The 26,896-nt window shown below is 42.6% G+C and overlaps 1 long non-coding RNA gene across 1 annotated transcript; it reads right to left on the bottom strand.

The window, feature by feature from the left end:
* Nucleotides 1-9,779: 9,779 nt before the first annotated feature.
* On the bottom strand, nt 9,780-26,774 carry LOC138258681 (uncharacterized). The gene is made up of 2 exons (XR_011198613.1): nt 26,680-26,774; nt 9,780-9,996 (listed from the first exon to the last, which is right to left on the bottom strand). It is a non-coding gene; the product is annotated as an uncharacterized lncRNA (long non-coding RNA).
* Between the last annotated feature and the right edge of the window lie 122 nt (nt 26,775-26,896).

Genomic DNA, 26,896 nt, shown 5'->3' with positions numbered 1-26,896 from the left:
TATGCAGACCTGCCTACGCCTACTCCCCTCACACGGTGTGAGACAAAGTGAGGTGGAAACCCATTTCCGAAAGTACGTTTTCAATAGTTTCCATCAGTGCCTTAAATGAGAAGGTACTGCCTGGTACTGAGTACCTGCACATCTTTAATTTTTCAGATCTTCTGTACTTCTTAGCACTGCTGAAGTGCATTTAATGGTAGAGTACCAACACTTCTTAGGATCAAACAGGTACTCTAAAGAGTATGTGCACTTCTATATTTCCATTTAAGCACTGTGTTAGGCCTGTCAGCTGTTGGTGTGGTTTCCCCTATCTTTTTGGCTTCTGACCACCTGTTTTGATCCTGTGCTGTACTTTGTTTTTGCTGGCTTTAGGACTCTGGGCACTTTCCCACTGCCGACCAGTGCTAACGTGCAAGTGTTCTGTGTCTAAACTGGATTGGTAATTTGTTTTTCTATGATTGGCATATTTGATTTACTAGTAGGTCCCTAGTAAAGTGCACCAGAGGTGCCCAGGGCCTGTAGATCAAATGCTACTAGTGAGCCTGTAGCACTGATTGTGCCACCCACAAGAGTAGCCTTGTAAACATGCCTCAGATCTACCACTGCAGTGTCTATGTGGGCAGTTTGGAACTGCCAGTTCCACCTTCCAGTTCGACTTGGCAAGTGTACCCACTTGCCAGGCCCAAACCTTCCCTTTTCCTACATGTAAGTCACCCCTAAGTTAGGTCCAAGGCAGCCCCATGGGAGGAGTGCAGTGTATTTAGAAGGTAGGACTTATACTCATGTGTTTTACATGTTCTGATAGTGAAACACTTCTAAATTAGTTTTTCACTATTGCAAGGCATATCTCGCCCATAGATTAACATGGGGATTGCCTTGAAATATCTTTCAAGGGTAGTTTCCCATTGGGAGCAGATAGAGGTATGGAGTTTGTGGTCTCTGAACTCACAATGTAAAAATACATCTTTTGGTGAAGCTGTTTTTTAAATTGTAAGCCTGAAAATGCCACTCTTAGAAAGTGGGCATTTTCTTGCTTAAGCATTCTATGACTCTGCCTGGTTGTGGAATACACGTCTAGGACAGGATGACAGTTGGGCTGTCTGTAAATTCACTCTAGACTGTCACACAAAGGAAGCCGAAGTGTGTCCTGCATATCCTGATGGGTCTTCCTGGGCTAGAGAGGAGGGAGGAGCTGACACTTGCACCTGAATAGGGCTGTGTCTGTCCTTACACAAAGCAGTCCCCAACGCCCTGGAGTGTGTCTGTGGCCAGGACAGGGAGAGGCAGGGTCTTGTGCATTACAAAGACTATCCTTTGAAGTTTGCCTAGTTAAAAGGTAGAAATGAGTATCAGTATTGGGCCTCTGAGACCTCAACTTGAGAACACTTCTGGACTGAGAACATGCTGCCAGGGAGAAAAGCTAGATGCTGTAGGAGGGACTCTCACTCTGCCTGTTGCTTTGCTGTGCTGTGCTGTGCTGGCTTGCTGCTTCTGCCCTGGAAGTGAAAGGATTGGCTTTCTACATCCTGCTTTCCAAGGATCTCCAAGGGCTTGAACTAAGCTTGTTTCCTCTTAAGTAGTCTCAGGGACATCAAAGACTTCATCTGCAAGTGCCTGGGCTCTTCTGCTGAGAGTCATGACTTGCCAAGTGGTTCCAAATCCAGTCCCCGGGCCCTTGGAAGTTGGTGACCTGAACAAATATCCACGCACCAGGCTGTTGTGGCAGAAAAATCGACACAGCATCTGTCTTGGGCTGTGGATTCGGCACATCTCCTGCTTCAGTGAGGATCCATCTTTGCTGCACGTCTACGTTTTCCACGCATCACCCATGGGCGCCATTTCCTTCATCAGCGTTGCACCACAGTAAGGATCCATTCATTGCCTTTCCTGCAAGGAAAAGAATCGCTGCATTGCCAATCCTGTGTGAAAAGAATCAAGGCATCGCTTTCTTTTACCACGCATCACCTCCTTTGCAGTCTGTATCGTCTTCGTTTTTGACACATCCAAGATACTGTGTGTTATAAGGATACAACCATTGATTCTTCAGGATATAGACTCTTTTAAAACCTTAAAAACTGATCTCTCTACTTGTGTATGTTGGATTTTTGTCGCTTTGATCTTGGTAACTCAAATAAATATTGGCTATTTTTCTAAACTAGTGTTGAGTGCTTGTGCGGTGTTTTCACTGTGTTACTGTGTGCGTGTACAAATACTTTACACATTGCCACTGAGATAAGCTTGACCGCTTGAGCCAAGCTACCAAGGGGATGAGCAGGGGTTATCTTAGGTGTGTGACTCCCTTACCCCTACTAGAGTGAGGGTCCCTACTTGGACAGGGTTTCTAACACACTACTTTTCAGGTCATATGATGAAGAGATTCTGCGCTGCTAATGAATGCTTAACTCTTTAACTCTCCCTAGCTACAATACATCATCAGCAGCAGCCTCAGAAGCTTTTGTGTTTTTTCTGGAGGGAGGCTGTGCAGAAAGAGGGCCTCAGTACTTCTAGGCAGTGTTCGGGACAAAGCTCTGTCCCTCCTCACACCGTAGATATTTTTAGGTCGAGCTTAGACAGTGCTTGCACTGTCGATTAGTGACCTGCTGTAAATGCTTTGTGGTGTTCAACTCCATCAAGTGATTTTCATTTGTTTATGTCAGTGACCTTTAAAAATCCTTGGTCGCATTTGTCAAAGAAAATCACTTAGGTGAGGAGTTAATGAATGAAGCAGGAATATGAAACTCTGTGTCCAGGGGTGTTTCTGGTTGTAGGGGAGGCAGGTTCAGGCAGAGCGTTGGATGGCCCAGCTGATCAAGATGTCGGGGAAGGAGCATGACCAAAAAAGAGAGGGTGACTAAAGTTGCGAATGGAGCTGTAGGGGGATGGGTCGCACACATGCACGAAGCTGAGCAGTCCGACAGGGTGGGAGCTGGAATCTAGCCTTCGGGGCTGGACCTTGGTGAGGCTGCAGAAAGGTGGAGGTGAACAAGGTTGCTGTCCTTGTGAACTGACTGCTGGGGGGTGATGCCATTGGCTCCAGGAAAGTGCTGCCTGCAAGGGATTCCCAAATGCTAGGGCTCCTTTTCCTCTCTCACCAAACTTTCCGCTGCTGACTGGAACGAGATGCCGAGCAGGGAGGGTGTTTTCGACTTGCATTGCTTCTGTCTCTGCCTGAGAGTTGCCCAGTTCTGCTCCACGAGGACTCTGCACACCTCCCTGGAATGTCTGAAGCATTTTAGGCAACATTGTGGATTTGCACGGCACATGGTATAACTCAAGTCTGAATGCTGCTGTTGCAGTTCTCCGGTCATGCAGGGGATGAGTTGATGATAGAGACAGAGAACAGTGAGTGCAAAGATTTCTAGGGATTGTGTCAGACTTGTTAGGAGGGTCTACAGACTGAAATGTTGATAAAATGTAAAACATAAATTCGACAGAATGAGCACTGTGGAAGGGTTACATTTATTCTGTTTTATCTGAAAGTCAGCCAAAATAACGGTCATACGATCATTCTGGAGCTATGTGGATATTCTATTTCGCATGGACGATTGCATGGGATCTGTTTTTCACACAAATCGGATTGCATTGGATTGTTTAGTTAAGGCTCTGGCTATCCAGATATGAGGCTGGTGCCATGTGTACTTTCAAGTGCTGTTCTGTCAGTAAGCAGCAGATAACTTTGTAGACAATATTTTTGTTGGAGCACAGACATCCCAAATGTATGTCGGTTCCAGTTGGGAAGAGATAGCTGACAAGAGGATGAGACAGGGACGCCAACTGGACTATTTATTTAGTTCAGCAATGGACTACTGCACTTTGTAGTTTATTTGCATATTTACCTTCCACGTGTTTATACTGCATTGTTCGTTCGGTATTAGCACATACACGCTGCATAATGCAAGTGCCTTACATAGTCTTCTGCCAGGAAATGGTTCTCCAAATTAGCGAGAATGAAAACTGTGCCCCTCATAAATGTTTTGAATGATGAAACCTGTTTTCAAAATCTCCACTTTAATACAGTCACAATTGCACTTTAATCGCCTTAGTGACATACTTGTCATATAAAGAGTTCACATGGCTTCTTGCTGTAAAAGGGGAAAGGCCCAGTGCAAGCATGACCCTGGTCGACAAGAGTTGGTTTTACAAATCATTGCAAAACTGAGGCTGTTTTAAACATTGAGCTTTAAATCTGGAAGGCGTTCAAACAATTTAACATATGGGCTTCAAAATTGCAAAAGTCTCTGCTGTTTGTAGCTGAATGCACATCATCAGAACTCAGCCATTTGAAGCTTCAGGTCGGTTTTCAAAGATTAAAATTCTGCTGCACCATGAAATTTAATCGAAATGTATTCCACATGTTAATGTTTTTGTGGCTAGATGCGGGGATATATAACGTGACAGCAACATGCTGACTGGATGCTAAAGAGTAACTCGAGAGTTACATTTCACTTTCGAAAGAGGAGCACCCATGAAATTGCAATTTCTTTTTGTTACCCGCTCAAATAGATTGAGGGCAGGAACACCCGAGTGTGTGCACCTCTGCCAGTTATTTGACGCACACTCCCTCAAGACAATAGCTGTTTTTTTGTCAAGGAAATAACTTTTTATTGTTCATTTTAATGCTTCGACGCTATCTTATGATATACTGTTGGTGTTATGCAAGTCTACAGTAGATGACAGACACAATTATTTCATTGTATCTTCTATTTTTCATGCCTGCAGAATTTTTCTGAAATAAACCTACATTATACCCTGTAAAGTCAAAATAAAAAAATATTCTTTGCATCGATGGGGAATTCATTACACACAGAAATACTTTCTGTATTCCAATCTCTTTTTTATCGCGCCCATTCATGACCTGGAGCCACTTTATAGCACATGTGTGTTATCAGAAGGTGTTAAGTACTGGAGAGGGGAAGTTAGAGTCTTCAGACAAGCTGGAATGTGTATCAGGCTCATTTCTCATAACAGAAGTGGTAGTTCGCTTCTCTGATGGTGTTTTGTCTTTTTGCTTGCAGCTAGCCGCAGGAATTCTGGATTAAAAAATGTTGAGGTTTTTATTGTGTGCCAAAATGTAATGTTAAAATTCAGATGAAGTTTATCACTCTATGTCTCGCTGTTATCACTGGAGCGGTTAGCGGCCCCATTTGAGTCCCCAAGTAAATCAACTCTTAATACATCCCTGCATCAATTTATTTTTAAAGAAAACAAAAAAAGGTCAAAAGCTGAAAATTTAAGACATTTTTTTAAAGCTTCTGCCAACTAGTATGTGGACTAAGGTCTGCCACATTATCCCTTCAAAATCTTGTGCCAGAAAATAAAATACCAACTGAACTCTTGCATTTTTTTTCCATGGTGATATATAACTTCTGCAAAACAAATAAATGCCTGTTATTGGGGCATTTCAATTTACGGTCCAAAACATTAATCATTTTCAAATTCTAGGATTGTTTTGCAAACCGACTTGTTTGTCAAAACGTCACTGATGACATAATTCTCAGGTTGTATAGGCTTATCATGCACCCCACCCTACTCCAAACCAGTCCACCATAATGCATTCCACCCCACTCCAATCCATCTCACTGCAGCCCACCACAACCAATCCACCCCATTTCAATCCACCACACTCCAATCCATCACATTCACTCCAATCAACCCCACTCTACTAGAATCCAGCCTCACTTTATCCCAATCCACCCCATCCCAGTTCAGTCCACCCCACTCATCTCCAATCCACCCCAATCAATTCAATCCAGTCCATTCCACCACACTCCAATCCAGTGAATCCAATCTACCCCACTCCAAACCAATCTAATCCACCCCACCCAAATCCACCCCAGCCCTATCACCCCAATCTAATCTAATCCACCCCAATCCAATCCACCTCATCCATCCACTCCACTCTAATCCACAACACTGTGCCACTGAGCTCCATCTTACTCAACTCTAAGACACTCTATTCCCCCACTCCACTCTGACCTTCCACACCACTAACATTTAGACATGCTGAACAGCAGCCACACTGGTGTACAACATGGCAAAACACATTGTCAAAGTCAATAACTCCTGCATAGGCGAGACCTATTGGTTTTGCCACGGCTTGTTAAAGAAGCTGCCAGGTCTGCGAAAAGGAAGCATTACCCCATGCTACCTGACTGAACAGTGCACTTTGACGCCTTGGAACGGGGGTGTATGAAACGCTATAGAAATGCAATCACAATTATTTTCAGATTGTATTTGTTTAAAGGACTGGTGACATCAGAAATTCCTTAATATAGGCTGCCCTTCGAAAATAATCCCTGTTGTCTACCCCCCGAATGGACAATTACAGGTCACCTTAGTGCTAATCCTCAAAATGAAGACCAGCTAAAATATTTAGAACAATAAATGTGTGGCAACTATAATTTCTTGCCTGTGACGTAACCGGCAAGACAGGAAGTTGGGGCACACCCATCAAGGCAGGGAAATTCAAAATGGGGGTGGGCCCACCAAGGGAGGGGGGGGGACTCAAATGATCCCAGGGGGCACCAGGATCTGGCCAAAAGAAGAATGATGCTGATAATAGGGCTTTGTTTTAAGCAGAAAAAAATGAGCAGCAGTAAAACGCTCTGTAATGGGATATCACTAACATGTTTTGCCATATTGTTGGAGTGCAAACATTATTAATACAAATTGTGTCACTTAAATATAGTGTGAAATAACATTAAAAGGCCTATTTGAAAATGTGTAGCTAATATGGTGGACACCATAAACGTGTTTAAACATGAGAAAATAACTGTCTAATGAAAATGTATTTGGTTTATTCATAATTAAATGTACTGAACAATGAACATTAATAGGTTCTAAAAAGATTAATAGTTTAAATCTTATGAAATGTTTTATTCTTCATGTTTTAGCATTGGTTTTAAAAGGCCTCGTGTTTTAGTAATTTTCCAGAGGTAATGCTTTAAAGGTGTTAACTCTGCAAAATGGTGTTTCTCTAAACATCCTGTATAACTTGCTCACTGTAGAAAAGTTAGTAAAAGGTAAAAGTAAAAGTAAAAGTAAAAGTAAAAAAGGTAGTAACATTTGTCTGTCTTTCTGGGATGAGATAATGTGTACCCAGGAACAATAGTCTTCAGTGCTCATGTACAACCTGCAACAACTGGATTTTATTGCGGATACTGGTGACCAGGAGCAGAGAAAATGGCCCAATTGTGAATGGAGAAAATGAAGAAAAGATACTTCTGAGAATGTGGAATAATTCTAATTGGTTCTGACACAAACCACCCTATAGACTTGACAATAGAAACTTAGCTAGTTGCTTTCAAGGGTTTTAATACAGCAAAATGTGGGTGATGTAAGCTCAGATTTCCTGTTACTAAGCTAGCGAAATGATGTGTTACTGTTTCTTAGCTCTTTGTCTATGATTCGGTCAGTTGAGATGCATTAAGGTCAAATATTACTGAACTATTCCATTGCCCAATGAAGAAGACCAGATGCTCCACTGATGAAAACAGCGCTGCTTGCTGATCCATTTAGGAGAGGCTTAAACAAATGTGCATCCGTTCTTCTTGCAGATTTTTATGTTTTCTCTTTTTAGAAAATCAACCACTGTTTTTGGTTAGCGCCATAGTCAGATGTTTTTCAAATAAAATGTTGTCTTCTTTTCTTTTTGCATGAAGCCATACATGCTTACCAAATCAGAATAATAGTTAAGGATGACAAAATCTAAATTAAACTGTTCTATATAATTTGATTATAAACAATTCATCTGTGTTAACTAAACGTATTGCGCTTCCAACCTGCATCTGTTATTGTTATTATTCTGCACTGTGGTTCTTGAATGCTTAATGATAAATATTCTGTCTAGGTTAAGATTTTTTCGAAGATTTGCTCAGCCTGTGTTATTTTTGTATTTCTATCACTTGGTCTTGTGTTTGTTTTATGTGATCTTAGCATTGTTAATCTAAAGGGCAATACATGTATGAACTTTATAAACTGGTGTGGGGATTCAAGGATATATAGGTCATTACGGGTATAAATTACTGACTCAAAATTGAACTACTGTTTAATGATTTGATATTGTTAATGTTGACTGTTAGGATGTTACCACACTCCTTTCTGAGTCCAAAGATTTGTGTCAACCTCTAAGGGTAATTGATGGTTACCCTACACGTGTCACCTTATAAATAATGAAAAGAAATATAAGGCTGGACACAAACACAATTTTAGTAGCAGAGGATGGTTATGTCTCAATAGGAGGGTATGTCCTGTTTTTAATTGTTATATGTCATTTAGAAAGAATTGGGTGATTTGGATTACCAGTGCTTGTTGAAATTTTGTAATTTGGTTTTGCCAATGCTGTTTGGAGGTGTTCCCAGCATTCCTATTGTGATTTGTATTTGGGACAAGGTTTGCGCTTGCAGTGCTTGAGCAAATCGCAGGTGAATTGTGATGTATGTGAGAAATAGGGAGTTTGCGTATTCCAATGTAATTTGCTAGGGAGTGTGCATACTCAGAAGGGTGTATTGTAGGGAAGTCGTTGTACTTTAGTTGGGTGCAGCGCTTTGTGCTAAAAAATTGTCCACGTGACTGTTGGTATAAGGACTCTGCATGGTCTAAGATTCCGGAGTATTGTACTAGTGTAAGAGACGCTTGTTGTTGTAACTTGCCTGTTTAGTGTGTCAATCAGGCATGGTTGACAAATAGTATTCCTAGAGTGTGTATTAAGGGGAGTGTTAGTTTGACAGATATTGGTGATTCCTGAGTGCACAAGGAGGACCTAGTATTAGTCAAGGGTGAAATTTGCTGGTCGAATTTTACTTGCGAATCAGAGAAAGCAAAGTTCGAATGAGTAGTTGTCAGAGCTAAAAGCCGCAATCGAAATATGCGTGAAGATTTTGAAGTGATTATGTTCTCTGCCTGTAGTAAGCAGACAGGTTGGTATGTTGATTTTCATTAGTTTTGCATTAGTTTTTGTGTGAATCGTTTTTGGAAAGTGAGTCCGAAAGACTTTGTCTGCCACTGTGCGTGTGAGTGTGACGTCACCAGGTCCAGGCTAGGACTGGTTGGTTGGTGAGAAGGAGCCGAGAATGGACTGGTGAACAATCGTGAAGGGTTACTGGTTGAGAGGCAAGTGAAAAGGATTTTGGATTGAATTACTTCCTGTTTTGAATTTAATTTGTAGTTTTGAGTCAAATAAAAAAAAAAAACATTTTTCAAAGTGTTGAACAGTGTACTTAAGGGAGATGCTTTAATTCCAGTTAAAGTAGGAGACATTGCCCCTCCAGAAGGTACACCTGTGTACATTGTAATTGAAGAGAAAGGTACCGCAGCATGCATTTGGTTAAACAGTGGTGCAAATTACAGAGAAGGAAGGGAGCTTAGTGTTTCCTGTCTATTGAACTTTTAGTATGAGATTTGTAGAAAATGTGAGGAGAGTGCTGTATGAATTAAAACCTTCTCCAAGACCAGCACAATTTGAAGCTTTAGCCATTTAGGAATTAGTGGGCAAACAAGAGAAATTAAAATTTGAGAGGTGAATGAAAAAAGTTGAGAAGACATTAGAGGCAAGGTGAGTCAATGAACAAACATTTTGGAGCACTGAAACTCTACAGGGAATTGGAATGTTTCTTGCAATTACACAAGAGAAAGAGAGCAATATCAGACTAAAGACGAAGAAAAGGAATAAGGACTCTTCTGAAGAAGATGAGTTGAAATTAGATGAGGCTAGGAAATTAAAAATGCCCTAGGTACCGTAGCAGAAAGTTTCAATTCTATTAAGGACATGGAGGCGAGGATTATGCACTACTTTCTTTCCTTTATTGAAACAGCAGATGTTGAAAGCCAAAAAACAACACTTTCCAGAACACTCTGGGATGGAAACTATAATCTGAACAGCTAATCCACAACGAGCAAGGAAGGCCATATCCCAGCTGCCCCTCCTCAGACACTTCCTCTTTCTTGACGTGAGGTGAAGATAGCAGAAGAATCATTCCCCTTTGCTTGTCTCAACACCTACAAGAAAAGGAGAAACACTGTATCTGAGTGTAGTCTAGATTTCTAATCATGTTAATATCAGATGTAAGAAAAGAAATTAACGACATCAGAAAAACGATATCCCAGCATAGCAATGACCTCTGTTGTAGTGGAAGGATTCTGAAAAAACCTTACTTACTCATAAAGAGAGTTTCCGTACAGGATAATACCATCCCTTGGGTAGGGCAAAACAAACCGTATCCGGGTGGGAATAATCCTCGCCTCTGTGCCCTTAGTAGAATTTAAACTTTCTGTTACAATAGCTAAGAATTTTTTTATTCTAATGCATAACCGGAGGGAAGGATTATGCATGTTCAAAGCTTATTGACCACCAATGATGCCATGTCCATGACCGGCTTGAAATAAAACCTCTTGAACATGGAATCAGAAGACCAGTCAGCTGCATTGATAATGTCCTCCAGTCGAGCACCAAGCGAAAACGCCTTAGTTGCCATCGCTCCCCTGACAGAATGCGCACCAAAACTTGCCACGTTAATGCCTGCCTCCTGCAAAACCCACCTTATCCACCTGGCTATACTCAGAGAGGAGAAAGCTTTGAAGGGTTTACGAATTGAAATAAGCAACTGAGTTTCCCCCGGGGGTCTAACATCTTCAGTCACAACCTCACAGGCCTTGAGGCACCTCATCACTCACAACTTAGGAGATGCATCAAAGGCCGGATAAGAAATCAGTTTAGTATCAGTCTTAGGTCTCCTAGACACATGAAAGGTAACCCCTCAAGGCGTAAAGACCCTACCGGAAACCTCCAGGGCCCTGACATCAGAGACTTCTGCAGGAAACAAGGCACAAAAGCATGGCGAGCTTGATCGATATTTCCTTCCTGTAAAGGTACTCATTCCCTTGCCAGGACTGAAAAAGGTTAAGAACCAAATTGACATCTCAGAAATTTGAGTATCAGGGTTGAGGAGGAAGAGCCAGGCGGACGCCACGTAACAACTTGCACACCAAAGGATGTTCCCCTATAGGTGAACCTTGCAACGGGAGATGGCCCGCAGAAGTTGCCGAGCGGTACACATTAACCATACGATAGGCCATACCCTGTGAAGCCAAGGAGGTCAAGAAGTTCAAGACTGGGACAACATCGCACCCCATGGGATCCTCTTTGCATTGAAGACACCAACGTACCCATTTTGTCCATGCAGATTTATATCTCTTAGAAGTGCTGTCTGTGCAGGCTGCGGCCAACAATCTTTCAGTCTTGGATGAAAGGCCTGGGACTCTCCATCATTCCCTGAAATCCTCCAAGCCATGAGAGGAAGGTGGCCTTGGAGAACCAATGGGTGACTCCGGCCCAGGAGATCCTTTAGTATATCTGGATCTGGGGGAGAAGGATTTGAAAATCCCAAGAAAGTTCCAGAAGAACCAGAAACCACACTTGAGACCTCCAGACTGGAGTGATCACCACTAGCTACATCTGACGGCGTACCAGCGCAGCCAGAAGCGTTATCATGGCGAAGAGAGGAAAAGCGTAACCCTTCTCCTTTGACCAGTCCTGAAGAAATGCATCTGTCGCCACTGCTAACGGATCCGGTTTCCAGCTGACAAAACGAGGAGTTTGATGATACAGTCTGGACGCAAAGAGGTCTATAGAGAAAGGACCCCACCTTGCATTTAGGTTCGCGAAGACCCCATGATCTAAACGCCACAAACTCGTGTCTGGCACTCCCGTGAACACCACTCAGCTATATGATTCGAGGACCCTGGAAGATATTCCGCTGTGACTGAGATATTTTATGTGAGACAGTACGCCTAAAGATCCTTGGCCAGGTCGGCCAGAGTTTTGGGTCTGGTGCCCCCCAAGTGACGGATGTAGCGTACCGCCGACCGATTGTCCATTTTGAGCAGGACTGCACAACTGGCCTTGTCCTTGGTCCAACATTTAATGGCAAAGTAACCTGCGAGGAGTTCCAGGCAATTGATGTGAAGGGTTCCCTCGTCGGCAGACCACCTTCCCCCAGTGACCGAGTCCCCGCAGCGAGCTCCTCAACCCGAGCCACTTGCGTTGGATTCTATAATTATGTCTTGGTCAGAGCCGAAGATCGCCCGGCCGTTCCAGGCCTCCATGTGGGAAAGCCACCATCCCATCTTGTTTCTGGCCTCCTCCGTCAGAATCACCTGATCCGAATAAGAGAGGCCCTCTCGCAAATGAGAGGCCTTCAATTGCTGGAGTGCCCTGTAATGAAGAGGACCCAGAAAAACCACTGGTATGGACGAGGACAAAAGGCCCACTATCCGAGTAACCTGACGCAGGGATGCCGAGGAGCAGGCGATGGTCTTCCTTAACTCCCGACGGATCTTTGTGATCTTGCGAGAGAGAAGACTAAAGATCTTGTTCACCGAGTCTATTACAAAACCCAGAAAGGTGGTCTGCATGGATGGAACCAGCGCCGACTTCTTGGCATTTATCAAGAAACCTAGTCCTTCTAATAGAGAGATTGCGTATTGCAGTTGCTACTGCAAAGTGAGGGGACACTGATTCAGCAGCAAAAGATTGTCTAAATAGATGATGAGACGCATTCCTCTCGCCCGGAGGTGCTCCGCCACTGGCCTCAACACCTTGGTAAAGCACCAGGGGAGCGAAGAAAGACCGAACGGCAGAGTTGTGAACTCGGAAACCTGGCCCTGCCACTGAAATTGAAGAAAACAATAATGCGGGTGAAAGATGGGCCCTGCCAGATACGCGTCCTGAAGGTCCAGGCGCACCATCCAATCGCTGGGGCGCAAAAGGATGACCTCCATCTTTAAGTGGTGGTACAGAAACCAACTGTTGAACTCCGTTAGATTGATTACGGGTCTCTGGCCCCGTCCCGCTTGTCCACCAAAAAGATGTTGCTGAGGAAACCCAGAGGGTGCAGGGAAGTGGGAGTTATAGCTGCCTTCTGGCACAACTCTCCCACCTCCCGATCCACCAAACGTTTCTGAGAATGGGTGAACACTAAGGGCTGCGGGCGGGAGAGCTGCACCGGAGAGCCGAAAAACTCCAGTTGAAACCCCCTGACTGTCAGAAGAACCCAAGAGTCTGAAGTAAGGGCCTCCCATTCGTGAGCGAAAAGAGCCAATTGACCCCCAACTGGAAGGAATACTCCCAACAAGACACCGAATGGACTGAGCTCCTTGTAGCTGCCCTCGCAAGGATACTTTGGCTCCTCTGCTGCGCTGTCCCCTCCGAGTGGGGAAGAATTCACCGTAGCGCGGCTGCTCAGCGGCTCTGCGTGGGGCTTGATTTCTAGCGGGCCCTGGATGTAGATGCGGCCGGCGAAGCACCCTCTCCCATGACCGCCCGAGATAAAAAGGCGCGGCTGAAAAATCTTCTTAATGGATGACTGCGCCATATCAAGCGACGTGAAGGTGGCAACGAATTTAGACAACTCCTTAATGAAAGGGTCCCCAAAGAGATTCCCTTGAGCCACAGGCCCCATCTCCTCCGAAGCCAGATCCCTCAACTTTGGATCCACCTTGATAAGGAGTGATCTACGCCTTTCGGCAGGGAGGCCACAATTGGCATTCCCGAGGAATATTATAGCCCTCTGTGCCCAACCAGAGATTACCTCTGGAGACAAAGGAATATCGGACACCTTGGCCTGCTCAGCCAACTCCAAGATTTTAGTAAGTGGGCCTGAAATATCGAGCAGCTTATCTTGACAGGCCAGCCAGGACCTGTTGATCCCTTTCTTGGGATCCTTAATAAATTTCTGCAAAAAGGGAGCCATCCTGGGATCTATGTCCGGGGTACAAGATACCTTACTTGGAAGGGAAGGGTGAGGGCATTCCACAGCAGGCGCACCCGAACCTCCTTGTCCAGAGGGTTGCGCAGCCAGGTGGCGACGTAAGACGTGACTATATTGGTAGGAAACCACTTGGAGGGGTGGGGGTGGACCAAGTCACTGGGATCCAACATGTCCGACCCCATAAGTAACTGAAGCTCCGAGGGAGTCTGAGCGGCTGCCTAGAAGGGCCTGCCTCATCAGTAGAGTTGTGCGACTCATTCTCCTCTGGGTCCGCCTACGGCAAGAGAGATAGGGAATCGTCATTCAGAGTGGAGAGCTCTGTTAAAGCCTGCTTCACCTTCTCAAAGGGCCCCATATCAAGGGCGCCCTGTAGTTTGTGTTTATAGGGGTGTTGCTCGGATTGACCCCAATCTGGCGGACTTTGGGCAGATAAGTTAAGAGGGGCCGGAAAGGAATGAGCTAGCTGAAACAGACTCTTCTTCAGGGGCTTGATGGCAGCCGCCCCCACCTGCTGAATGGAAGTGTCCACTGCCTCACAAAATTCGTTATCAACAGGATCCACATAACCCTCTCCCTACATGCTGACCATAAGGCCACGTACTACAGGGTCTGGAGGCGTATGGCTGGGATGAACCCAACAATGAAAAGCATGGCGTGCACCAGAATAAGAGTAGGACTAAGTCCAGATGTAATCTGCACAGCGTACAGTGCGCAAAGAAAGACAGCAGTCTGACAGGCCTTAAGGTGGAATGGGGGAGAGCCCCTCTACAGAAAGTCACTGCCAAAGACTGAATGGGGTAATCCCCTGGGGCCAACCTCCCTTGGATCTCTGGGAGCTAATCACAAAGAAACACCTGGGCCTGGCCCCATGGCAGCCAAGGTATCAATTGAGTGCTCAAGCGCTATGAAAAAATACCATTTTAAAAACAAGGAATACAGACCCGGAGCTGCGGGGCGTCAGGCCACCGATCACGAAACACAACGCTGTGCACTGTCACTACAGACCCAAAAGGGCTTCCAGGGCGCGCAGTGACGAGAAACGATTCCGCGGGCTCATACTATTAATTTCTCAGCAAAAGCGCGGGCCCAGCAAGAATCATCGAAGCGCGAGATGCGCGTTAGGAGAAGCACTGCGCCGCCCCCTCAGGTGCGCTGGGAATACCGCAGCTCCTGACGGGCTGTCCAGCTGCGAGCAGGGAACAAACCGCACCCCTGTGGTACCCTGTAAGGAAAAACGACACCACAAGCACCACAAAACGCGTCCCCTACCGATATACACTAAATTGTAGCGGGCGCGGCATAAACGCACAAGCCAAAAAACACAGAAAAAAAGGAAGGAAACGTATCTGTACTCGAGCAGGAAAGAAAGAGGAAGTGCCTGAGGAGGGGCAGCTGGGGTATGACCTTGGTCGTTGTGGATAGGCTGTTCAGATTGTAGTTTCCATCCCAGAGTGTTCTAGGAAGTGTTGTTTTTTTGCTTTCAACGTCTGCTGTTTCAATAAAGGAAAGAAAGTTTTGCATATTCCTCGCCTCCGGTCCTGCCATAGAATCACTGACTTATGATGATGATGAATTTATAATGCAGTTACTGAGAAGTCGTTCTCCACCATATGCAGCACAAGAGACAAGTACAGGTACTAATACTGATCCAAGTGCACTAGTACCAGTTGTTGTAACACAGAGTCAAGTACAGGTTGCAACGAACGTTCCTACTATTACTGTAACTCAGACACCTATGACTCAGGTTGAGCTACCTGTAGTCTATCCTACAATCCCTGTTGTAAATACTGCACCGAGTATGAAGTTACCGGTGATGCCATCATCACAGATATCACAGATTTACCAGAAACCAATGATGGTTCAGGTGGAATCTACACCTTGTTCAAGTGCTACAGTGCAAGTTCAGACAATGCAGAGGTATACACCTGTGACAATATCACAATCAAGTTCTTCAATGCTTTCAGGTCAGAGATCTAGAATGAATTACTCGAGAAATCAGAATGTTCAATCAAGTCCAGAAGCATTAACAGTTCCTGTTACTATTGGTCCTGTTGTACCATTGCTTGCCCCGGGACATAATGAAATTAATGTGTAGAATATCTTATTTCAGATACAGAAATGGAGAGACTCAATGTTACTGCAGGAGTAATGACCCCAATGAATCAGGGTTTTGACAAGACAGGTCCACTGATTGATTTAAATTATTCTAGGACTTCACAAAATTTTGGAAAGTCAGGCTTGAATTCAAATTTGTTTCTGATGACTCCATGTATTACTCCACAAAATGTGCTCACTGTAAATAATAATGTTGCATTACAAGGTTTGACAGTTCTGCAGTTAACAGACTGACTGGAAAAAAATGAGTAGGGTAAAAAAAAAATGTAGAAGAGGGAAAATCATTGAACCTGGCAAGACTTAAATTAGAATTAAATGAAATGAATGGAATACTTCAGTTAAATAGAGTTGACTCATATAATGAAGATGAGTTACGCTTCATGTGTAAAGATGTTACAAACAGAGCAGGATTGGTACACCAGAAATTAGCAGAACAGAGAAATATGAAATAGAAATTGAGAAATCAAAGCCACTGAAAAGAAGTTATAAGTTAGAATTTGATGCAAAAGATATTGAGAACATGAGAATACCGGGAATGAAAAATCATATTAAGGAATGAATTCAGAATATTCAAACATGGGGAGCATTAGATAAATGGTAAGGCAGATGGGTAAAGAAAAGAGATCAGAAGAAAAAGGAATCTGCAAAGTTAAATGCTGATGTGCAGCAGACTCCAGTAAAGATATTACCAATGAGAGTAATTTCTGGAGAGATTTATGTACATCCCTTGGAGCAGAATTAATATTTTGTCATTTACAAATGACTACCTGAGACTGAGAGAGAAACCAGTGAAATTATAGATTTATGAAGCTCGCAAAATGCCTGCGGGAGGATTTGAATACCTTACTAGAAATATTGGTCCCAGCTGTTTTGCGTGCTGAATGAAAAAGGAGTGTTGACTAGCTAACAAGAGAGCCTCCACAAGATACAGTTACAGGTGCACCATCTCCTGATGTAATGAAATATTATCACAAAGTGATTGAATTTTTAAAATGAAAATTTTCCGTAAAAGTAATGATTCCCAGAGAATCTCTAGGACAGCTTAGGAAGCACAGGAGTCAACACATGCATATTATGAGAGAGTGTTGCAAGCATTTAAACATTATAGTGGTACAGAAACAATAGAGCCCAAAGACATGATTCATTTTTGTATTCAGATTTGTTGAAAGGTTGACACCTGAAATTAGCCAGATGCTTAAGAGGCATTTCATTTCCTGGCAAGCAAACCCGGTTGATGAATTATTACAGTCTGCTAAATACTGAGTGACGAGATTGAAATGAAACAGAAGAAATTGAAGAAAAAGGCAATGGTGATACATATTAAAGTGGCACAATCAGGAATGCAGGTAATTGTTCCACAACAGGGAAGCAATTGCATGTTGTTTCAAAATCAGGGTCAGGCAAGAAGTAGAGACTGTGGTGGAAATGGCAATGGAAACTTTGGTGTTGATTTGAATACTACTGTTAATCCAGGTGATATGCAGACAATTAAAAGCATGTTACCTTGTCACGCTTGCCTCAGGCATTGGAAACAGGAGTGTCCAATGATGGTGCAGGAATGTGTTGTTAAACAGATGAATGAAAACGATATTTTTCCAAATTTGAGGGGACCGAGTATAAAGGATCCTAATTTAAATGTCCAGAATATGAATAAGCAAATGCAGATTCCTCAGCAAATGCAGAGTCCCCAACTGATGCAACAGATATAGGTACCAGGTTTTCAGGTGCCACAGTCACAACAAATACAGTCCCAAATGATGCATCCAGCTCCAATGGTACAGCAGCAGGTGATGCTTCCTCAGCAGAGCACAGGTCAAAAGTGGTATCAAAGTAATCAGATGACAAAACAGTTTACACTTCCTAGTGAGGATGAATCGAATGAAGAATTGATGAGTGAGTTTTGGTTGAAGAGAAATGTGTTAGTAGCTTCGTTAGAAGTGGATCTAAAGGGTCCTTATGTAAATAGAAAAGTAATGGGTTATCAGGTTTCATTCCTAGTTGATACAGGAGCTGCATGCTCTACAGTAAGAACTGCAGAAATTCCTGTTGAAAAGTTGGTCACTGGTAGTGGTAAGTATGAACCTACCACTGGCAATAAGGCCACTAACCAAATATAGGTTCAGAAAAGGACTCAATAAATTAGCCCTTTGCTCAACCCTTGGTAGCTGTAACCGAGCAATCAGGCCTAACTTAGGAGACAAAAGTGTAAAGCATTACAAAACACCAATACAGTAAATCAGCAAGACACAACACACACTAAAAATCCCATACCAATTTATAAAAATAGGTTATATTTTTATGAGTAAAAAGACACTGAAACTACAAAATTCCAATGTAGGGAACCATTGATATGAATTTTTAAAGAATAAACATGTTCTAGTGCTTAGAAACACAAAGTGGCAACTTTACCAAAATTCTCCAAACTTCAGAAAGTGTTTCCTGAAGCCTTTCTTGCAGGTTCCAAAGGTCCAAAACACAAATTCAAGGGTCCGGAATCTCCTGGTTGGTCCTTGGAACCGGAGATATATATTCTTTTAAAGAATAAACACTCCCCAGTGCTTAGAAACACAAAGAGCCAACTTTACCAAAATTCTCCAAACTTCAGGAAGTGTTTCCTGAAGTCTTCCTTGCAGGTACACAGGGTCCAAAACACAAAATCCAAGGGTCTGGAATCGCCTGAGTGGTCCTTGGAAAGTTGGATCACAATTCCCACAATGCACTTGGCCGAATCCTTAAAAGTCCACTAGATACACTCCAGGCTGTGGATTCTTGCTGGGGATGATGCAGATGAAGCTCTGTTAACCTGTGTTAGAAATGGGGTTTCTGGTTGGCTAGAGTATGCACCTAAGCCAGGCAGAACCCACCCACTCTAGTCAGGGCAAGGAAGTTACACGTCCAAGATAACCCCTGCTCACCCCCTCGGTAGCTTGGCACGAGCAGTCAGGCCTAACCCGGAGGCAATGTGTAAAGCGTTTGCACAACATACTCAACAAACGTGACGCAACATGTACACAACAAAGTAAACACAACACTGAGCTATGTAAAAATAAAATGTATTGCACAAAACATAATTAGACCAAACATTACACGTCAGTGATACCCTGCTACCTTAGCAGTGGTCAGAACGTTACACAAGTTACTAATACTCTGCAAGAATAAGCAGTTGTCACATTAGAACATGTAAGTACTCAGGATTCTGCAACACAAGCAATAGTCAGGAATCACAGTAAATAAATGTATGCACTTGTCATAGAAAATATCATAAGGGCCTATATCAGGAGCATTATAAAATTATATGGCAAGTCATGAGCAAATAAACATACATCAGCCTAACATGCCCATAATAGGAACATATAGTCAGTATGTATTATTAGAAAAACAACCCTGGAGCATACCACCCTCTCAGTGTCTCCAAAAGTACCTTATTTGGTGGAACAGGGCACTCCTAGTGACTGGAAGGTCATGGTAGGGGCCCCTGGCGCTCCCATGCACTCAACGGGGGCCACACGTAGTTCCTGGGGGAGAGGGGCAGTTTATCACCCTCTCTGTTGTGCGTAACAGGCCCCTCATGGGGCCTGCAATCTTGTGGGTCACCCTCCCCAAGGCCTCCACGGGCCCTGTCACCAAAGCATCTGCAGGAGCGCGGTCCCCGGGTAGGTGTCCGGCTACCCAAGACGGAGGTTTACGTGAGTATTTGTCCGCCGGCACTGGCTTCATTAGACATTTATTTTTACATTTTTAATTTCCAGCAAGTAATCTCGGCCTCTGATAGAAGTTTCTATCTGTCATATTGGGGGAATGTTAAGTGACTGTTGGTCTCACGCTTAACTTTGTGACTTTTCTGGGGTTTCGCTCCACGGTTTTCTAGACTTCGGTGCACAATGTTGTTCCTGTGAACACAATCATTTATTTGAATTTCATAATTAACTCAAATTGACTTGGATTTTGGACGGTGTTATTTGAATACATGAATAGACATAATATATGTTTATGGTTTCGTTTGAATTTTAACATTTAACCAATTTATTTGATTGTACTGCTTCCTTTATATTGTTGTATTTTAGTACCACAATTTTGGGCCTGCGTACTCATAGGAAGCCCGTACCTTAGGATGGGACGGTAAGCAACTTATTCCTCCTATTACCACACTTGGGACGAGCCACGAACATTACAGGTTCTTCCTTTTTACTTTCACTTTAACCACACTTGCTTGCGCATAATTTTTCCACACGTATAACTGTGTTCTTTTCACAGGGCGACTTGCTGACTAGACTGACCATGACGTGCAGCCTACATGAGTAAGTGACCGACCAGTACTTACTTTCCTATATTCCAAATTAGGTCCCTTGTGTAATTACTCAGGAGAAGTGATATTCGTGGTCCTGATGAAGCGTCACTGGATCTTTTGAGACCATCTAGATGCGAAACATGTCGACCTAACATCATAGGATTTGGGACATTTCCCACTTCCTTCTATTGGAGTGCAGTTGAGCATTATCTCCACAAGCACTCCCCCTCTAATTTTTTAATCTTGGCCTAAACCTGTTTCTGAAATATTAAATTTGATGGGTATGGTTTAGAGCCAATTTTCTCTCTTTTTCTCTCGCTCTCTCCTGTATGCACCTATAGCCTGTATTTATCATTGGTAACCAATCTTTGGCTAAGTACCACCACCTTTTTTAAGGGGTAGCCCATCAGACATTGCAGTGCCAGTCTGACGAGGAGCGTGCCCAGCGATGAAGCTTGACATCCTATTGGGTGTGTGAGGGCTCCCCAGCTCCTGATTACAGTTGCCTTGTGATCAAGTAATACTTTCTTGTTGGAACAGTGTACTTTATGATTATTGTATGTTGGATTTTGGGAGAGTGTACACTGGACCAGTAATCTTCCTGTTCCCCACTTTGTTTTGTAGTATTCCGACAATTAGTAATGATGATGACTCATCTATGACAACTGAATGTGATTCAGTTAATGAAGAAGTTCCACTGATTAGTTTCTATCCTGCATTTACAGTACAAGTCCTGCCAACTGACCTAGAATGTACTGATACTTCAAAGGTTTGGCATCTTTCTGGAAAAGACCTTGGTCTGATCAGAGGAGTTGAACCAGATAAAGTCACAGTCAAACCTAATGTAGTTTTTCCGCAAACTCCTCAAAATCATATGGCACCAGAGGTAATTGAAGGAGTTACTCCAGTATTTGCAGATGTTTTGAAGGAAGGAGTTCTAAAAGAAGTGCTGAGCAGCCCAAGTAATCCTCCTATTATGGGAAATTTAGAATTGTTCAAGATTTGAGGAAAATTAATGACATAGTGGTCAAATGTTGTCCAGTGGTACAAAATCAAGCAGTGATTTTGTTTCAGATCCCAAATGATGCAGACTGATTCACGGTGGTAGACCTATCACAGGCATTTTTCTTACTGCCTCATCTTGAGGATAGCCAATTAATTTTCCGTTTTAAATTTTGCAATCGTGTGTATTCTTGATGTAGGATACCACAAGGCTTTTCAGAGTTTCCCTCAATATTTACTCAGGTGTTGAAAAAGAACTCAGAATCATTGGAAATGCTTTTCCAATCAGCATGGTTCAATACATTGATGATCTTTTGTTTGCTTTAAAGACAAAGGAAGCATGCAGGCAAGATACTATTGCCTTGTTGAAAAATTTGGGTTCAAAATAGATATAAAGTATCCCCAGCAAAATTACAGTACTGTCAGAAAGAAGTGAAATATGTGGGTCACCAAATAGAAAAAGGTTCAAGGAAAGTGTCTAGAGAGAGGGTTACAGCTATTTTGCAAATAAATCCTCCAGTTACACAGAGAGGTTGTGATGTTTATGGGAATGGTGAGCTACTGCCGCCAATGGATTCCCAATGTTTATGTTATTTCAAAGCCATTGCAGAGACTGACCCACAAAGGTATAAATGACCTAGAGCCTTTTGATGAAGCTTGTATGAAAGCTTTTACTGAGCTGAGAGAGAGTTTGTGCAAAGCACCAGCTTTGGGAATGCCTGATTACACTAAATCATTTTTGTTGTTTTGTCATGAATGTGATTTAGGTGCCCTTTCTGTCCTTATACAGCTACATGGTGGTGTAAGTCACCCTGTAGCATAGTGTTCTGCTACTTTGGACTCAGTAGAAGCAGCATTACCTGGCTGTCTGCAGATTCTGGCAGCGGTTGGTTTGTCACTCACTCAGTGCGAGAGCACTGTGAAGGGACATCCTTTAACTGCTCTTGTCCCACATTCTGTTGAGATTTTGCTTACCCGAACAAAGACCCAATATTTGACAAATGCAAGGCTCACGAAGTATGAGCTGTTGATTTTAGACTCTCCTAACATGTCCTTGAAGAGGTGTACTGTGCTTAACCCAGCAATCTTGCTCCTAGTAGACAACGTTGAAATTGAAAAATTGAAGGAAGTTGAACATGGCTGTCTGGAGGTTACTGAATTGTGCATGAAACCCAGACCTGATAATCAGGATACCCTGTTGTAGGAAAACAACCAAATTATTTTTGTCAATGGTTCCTCTTTAAGAGATAATGTGGGAACACTGAAACCTGGTTATGCTGTGTGCACAATTTCTGGTATAATCAAAGTTTCATGGCTTCAAAGAGTATTTTCTGCACAAGTGGCTGAATTGGTGGCTCTTACTAGAGCATGCTGTTTTTCTGCACAGCTCAAAGTTACAATTTTCACAGACAGTCAATATGGATTTTGTGTAGTGCACGACTTTGGGCAGTTGTGGTCACAGAGTGGTTTCATGACTTCTTCTGGCTTATCAATTAGAAATGGTGGGAGAATTCATGATTTGTTAAAAGCCCTACAATTACCTGAGAATATTGCTGTGGTTAAATACAGTGCACACCAAAAGTCAAATGATTTTGTTTTAATGAGAAAACTCCTATGTGGATCAAGTCGCATAGTTTTGCACATTGAACTGTATCTCTTTTAATGAAGAATGGAAATAACTAAATGTTAATGAAGTAAACCCAAGTTACACTTTAACAGTGATTGATACATGGGAGGAAGTCAAACATTTGCAAGAAAATGTTTCTGAAGATGAAAAGAAAGGTTGGATAATATTGAAGTAGTCACAAAGGGATGCTGGATTTCATCTGAAGGGCAAGTGGTTTTGCCAAACTGTCTACTGACACAAATGGCAAGATACTATCACAGTCAAACACACATTAGTAGAATGCAATGATTTGCACATTTAAACAATTTGTTCAATCCAAAGCTTAGACAGATTGCTGAAGCTATTTGTCACAGGTCCGTTACAGGTCAACAAATGAATGTGGGAAAAAGAACAACTGTCAATTTGTGTCACATTGGAATAGTAGGAGGTCTGTTCAACATAATGCAAACAGATTTTATTGAGATGTCTGTGTGTGGTAGTTTGAGATACGTAGTGGTTATTGTCTGTATTTTAGTCACTGGATCGAAGCTTACCCCACACATAGAAATGATAGCTTCACAGTAGCAAATCTTTTACTTAGGGAATTGATTCATCATTTTGGACTCCCAGCCTCTTTAGAATCAGACAGAGGAAGTCACTTCAATAACGAAACACTAGCATGTATATGGGCTTTAGAACATTTCAGGCAATTTGTGTGGGGAAACACAGTCACATTGAGGTGTGATCATAAACTGTTAGTGAAGGTTTTAACTACTGAGGGGCTGTATAAAGCCTCTCCGAGGTTGGCTAGAATGTCAGTACGTTTGTTTGATTTCAATTATATAGTACAATTCTTGCCTGGTGTGAAGAACATGGTCGCAGATTTCTTAAGTCGAATGCCTTTGCCGCACAAGGATACGGAAGAAGAAGTGACAGAAGATATGTGGGTGGCTATGGTAGATGAAGGTGTGTGTCATGGTATAACACAGGATGAATGGATAAGAAAACAGAGTTCAGATGAGACACTAAAAGAATTGAGTATTATATTAATGAAGGGGTGGCCAAAAAAAAATGGTTAACAGAGATTTGTGGCCTTTTTGGGAAGGGAGGGACGAGTTGTTCATGGAGGAAGGTCTGTTACTCAGGAACGGGAAAGTGATACCCCCTATTAGGTTTAGGAAGAAAATTCTAGAAATTTGCCATGAAGGTCTTCTAGGCATTGGCAAGACTAAGAATAGAGTAAAGTGTTGGTACTGGTTTCCAGGATTAGATAAGGATATAGATGGAATAGGGACTGCATGGTTTGCAAGAATGCGGATAAGACACAAGTAACTTTGAGACCGCCCTTACATCCTATACCTTGTCCCAACATGGCTTGGGAGAGTATAGGTATTGATGTCATGGGACCTATTGGTGAAGGTGACAGACAATCTTTCCTACTTGTAATTGTGGATCAGTTTTCCAAGTGGCCGGAAGTAAGCATTGGTAAAAAAGCTGACACTACTACCATAATTAAATTCATGGATACAATGTTTGTTAGAGAGGGTTTACCGAAATATATTGTATCTGACAATGGGTCTCAATGTACATCATTGGCTTTCCAAGAATACATAAGAAGGAATGGCATTAAGCAACACACCACCTCCATTTATCATCCGTCTGGTAATGGTGCTGTTGAAAGATTTAATAGAGTGCTCAAGGGTATGATTCAGTTGTCAAATTGCAACCATTTGATTTGGGAAACAGAATGTTGGAAAACCCTTTGGGCATTTATAATAACCACATGTATTAGTACGAATACCAGTCCATTCGAACTCATGAGGAGAAGGACACCTATGTCAAAGGACAATGTGGGTTGGCTCAAGGCTGCTAATAGGGTGGAATGGTCTCCTGAAGAAGTGAGGATGAATGTTGAAAAAGCTCAAAGTAAATATAAAAAGTACTTTGATGATGTTCATAAGAGCAAGGGGTTTAAGTTATGCGTTAGCGATGCAGTGAGAAATAAAAGCAATAAATACACGGGAGAATGTCAAAGTAAATTTTCCTCTCCTTTGAGAGTGGAAGCAGTATACAATAATTCTGTAAAACTAAGTGATGGCAAGGTATGGCATGTATCTGCATTATCAATATGTAAAAATACCAGAGTGGATGGGAAAGGAAAGAATAATATCGCGAAAGACCACAGATGTAAAGTATGGTTAGACAATGATAGCGAAGGGAGAGAACAGGATGATTTCATTAGTCCTAGTAATATTAACAATAGTCCTACAACGAGTTCATCTAACAGTTCTTATGTGCCTGTAGGTGTTCCCATTAATAACGGGAAGTGGAGTAGTTCTGGAAGGAGAATTGTGAAGCCGAAAAGATTTGAGGATTATTATCTTTAAAAAAATAGAAGCATTGTTAAGTCTAAAAGGTATGAAGTCTATTACATTTAGAAAGCAATATTTTAAATATGTTCTGCTGTATTACTTATAGATATGATATACATGTAAATATTATTAGTGTTTGTGTTTAATTGTATTATAAAGAGGGAAGATATGTAGTGATGTGACTCTGTTCTCTTATGCCTTGTGCTCGAGATGCAGAGGCATTCGAGAACGGTGAGAGGGGAGATGAAACGGTTTTGCGAGACGGACGGCCATAGCTGCCCGTCTCCTTTATGTATTGGAATTATTTTAATAAACTACAAAGTAAGTACAAAACCGCCAGTGTCGGAAGTTCATTGTTACACTTATCATGTGCCCATTTTGGAAATACAAAGTTTCCTTGACACCTATTTTTCAGTCTTTATATTTCAGCAAATTAACTGCTGTATACCCGGTATAGAATGAAAACCCATTGCAAGGTGCACCTCCTACATTGGTTCTGGGTACCTAGCATTCTTGATGAACCTACAAGCCCCACAACCAGAAGAGTCCAGCAAACGTAACGGTATATTGCTTATGGAAATCTGGCATTGCAGGAAAACGTTAAAGAGTAAAACGTGGAGAAAAATGGCTGTTTTTCACCTCAATTTCAATACTTTTTTATTTCAGCTGCTATTTTCTGTAGGAAATCCTTGAAGGATCTACACAAATCACCCCTTGATGAATTCAGAATTTTGTCTACTTTTTAGAAATGTTTAGCTGTCCGGGATCCAGCATTGGTTTCACGCTCATTTCTGTCACTAATTGGAAGGAGGCTAAAAGCACAAAAAATAGTAAAAATGGGGCATGTCCCTGTAAAATACCAAAATTGTGTTGAAATATGCGGTTTTCTAATTCAAGTCTGCCTGTTCCTGAAAGCTGGAAAGATGGTGATTCTAGCACCGCAAACCCTTTGTTGATGCCATTTTCAGGATAAAAAAATACCAGCCTTTTTTTCTGCAGCCCTTTTCCCCCTATTTTTAAAAGAAAGACGAAATGTTTGCTGTATTTTGGCTAATTTCTTGGTCTCCTCCAGGGAAACCCACAAACTCGGGTTATCTCTAGAATCCCCAGGATGTTGGGGGGAAAAAGGACGAAATTTTGTCGTGGGTAGCTTATATGAACAAATGTTATGAGGGCCTAAGCGCGAACTGCCTCAAATAGTCAAAAAAAGGCCTGGCACATAAGGGCGAAAGACCTGGCAGCGAGGGGGTTAAAATACAGAACCGACGGTCAGTACCTAATTGACCCCCAACATACCTGGCTGCTGTAGCTCTTTTCAGCGTGACCGATGCACAGCGACGCTAGGGTTGCATGCGGGTGGTCAAAGAGTCACTATCACACTCCCCGTAATAACAACAACATACATATTTTTCTTACTTGTTGTATTAAATGAAACACTTCTCTGTGTAGAGAATACAAATTATGGGACTAGAACATTTTTAAAATAAAAATGTTTTTTAAATTACAGGTGAAAGGGACCCTGGTAATTACCTAATCATTAACTACCTGCCTACAAAGGATCCAAACAAGACGCAGCAGGCGAATCAGGATAGTAAATTGTACGTCCGCCTTCTAGTTGCCCCCGCCGCAGGCGCACCGCACATGCGCGACCCAACTTGGGAGGGGAGGGGAGGGGAGGGGCGGGGGGGGCACACTGCTGTAAAAATAGAGGAAAGGCTCGTTGATCGTGTTTTCACTGTGTACCAAT

Source organism: Pleurodeles waltl, chromosome 1_1 (genome assembly GCF_031143425.1).
Source record: "Pleurodeles waltl isolate 20211129_DDA chromosome 1_1, aPleWal1.hap1.20221129, whole genome shotgun sequence".
Taxonomy (NCBI): domain Eukaryota; kingdom Metazoa; phylum Chordata; class Amphibia; order Caudata; family Salamandridae; genus Pleurodeles; species Pleurodeles waltl.
The sequence above is the reverse complement of the archived record's forward strand: the minus strand, read 5'-3'. Positions and strand labels throughout refer to the sequence as shown.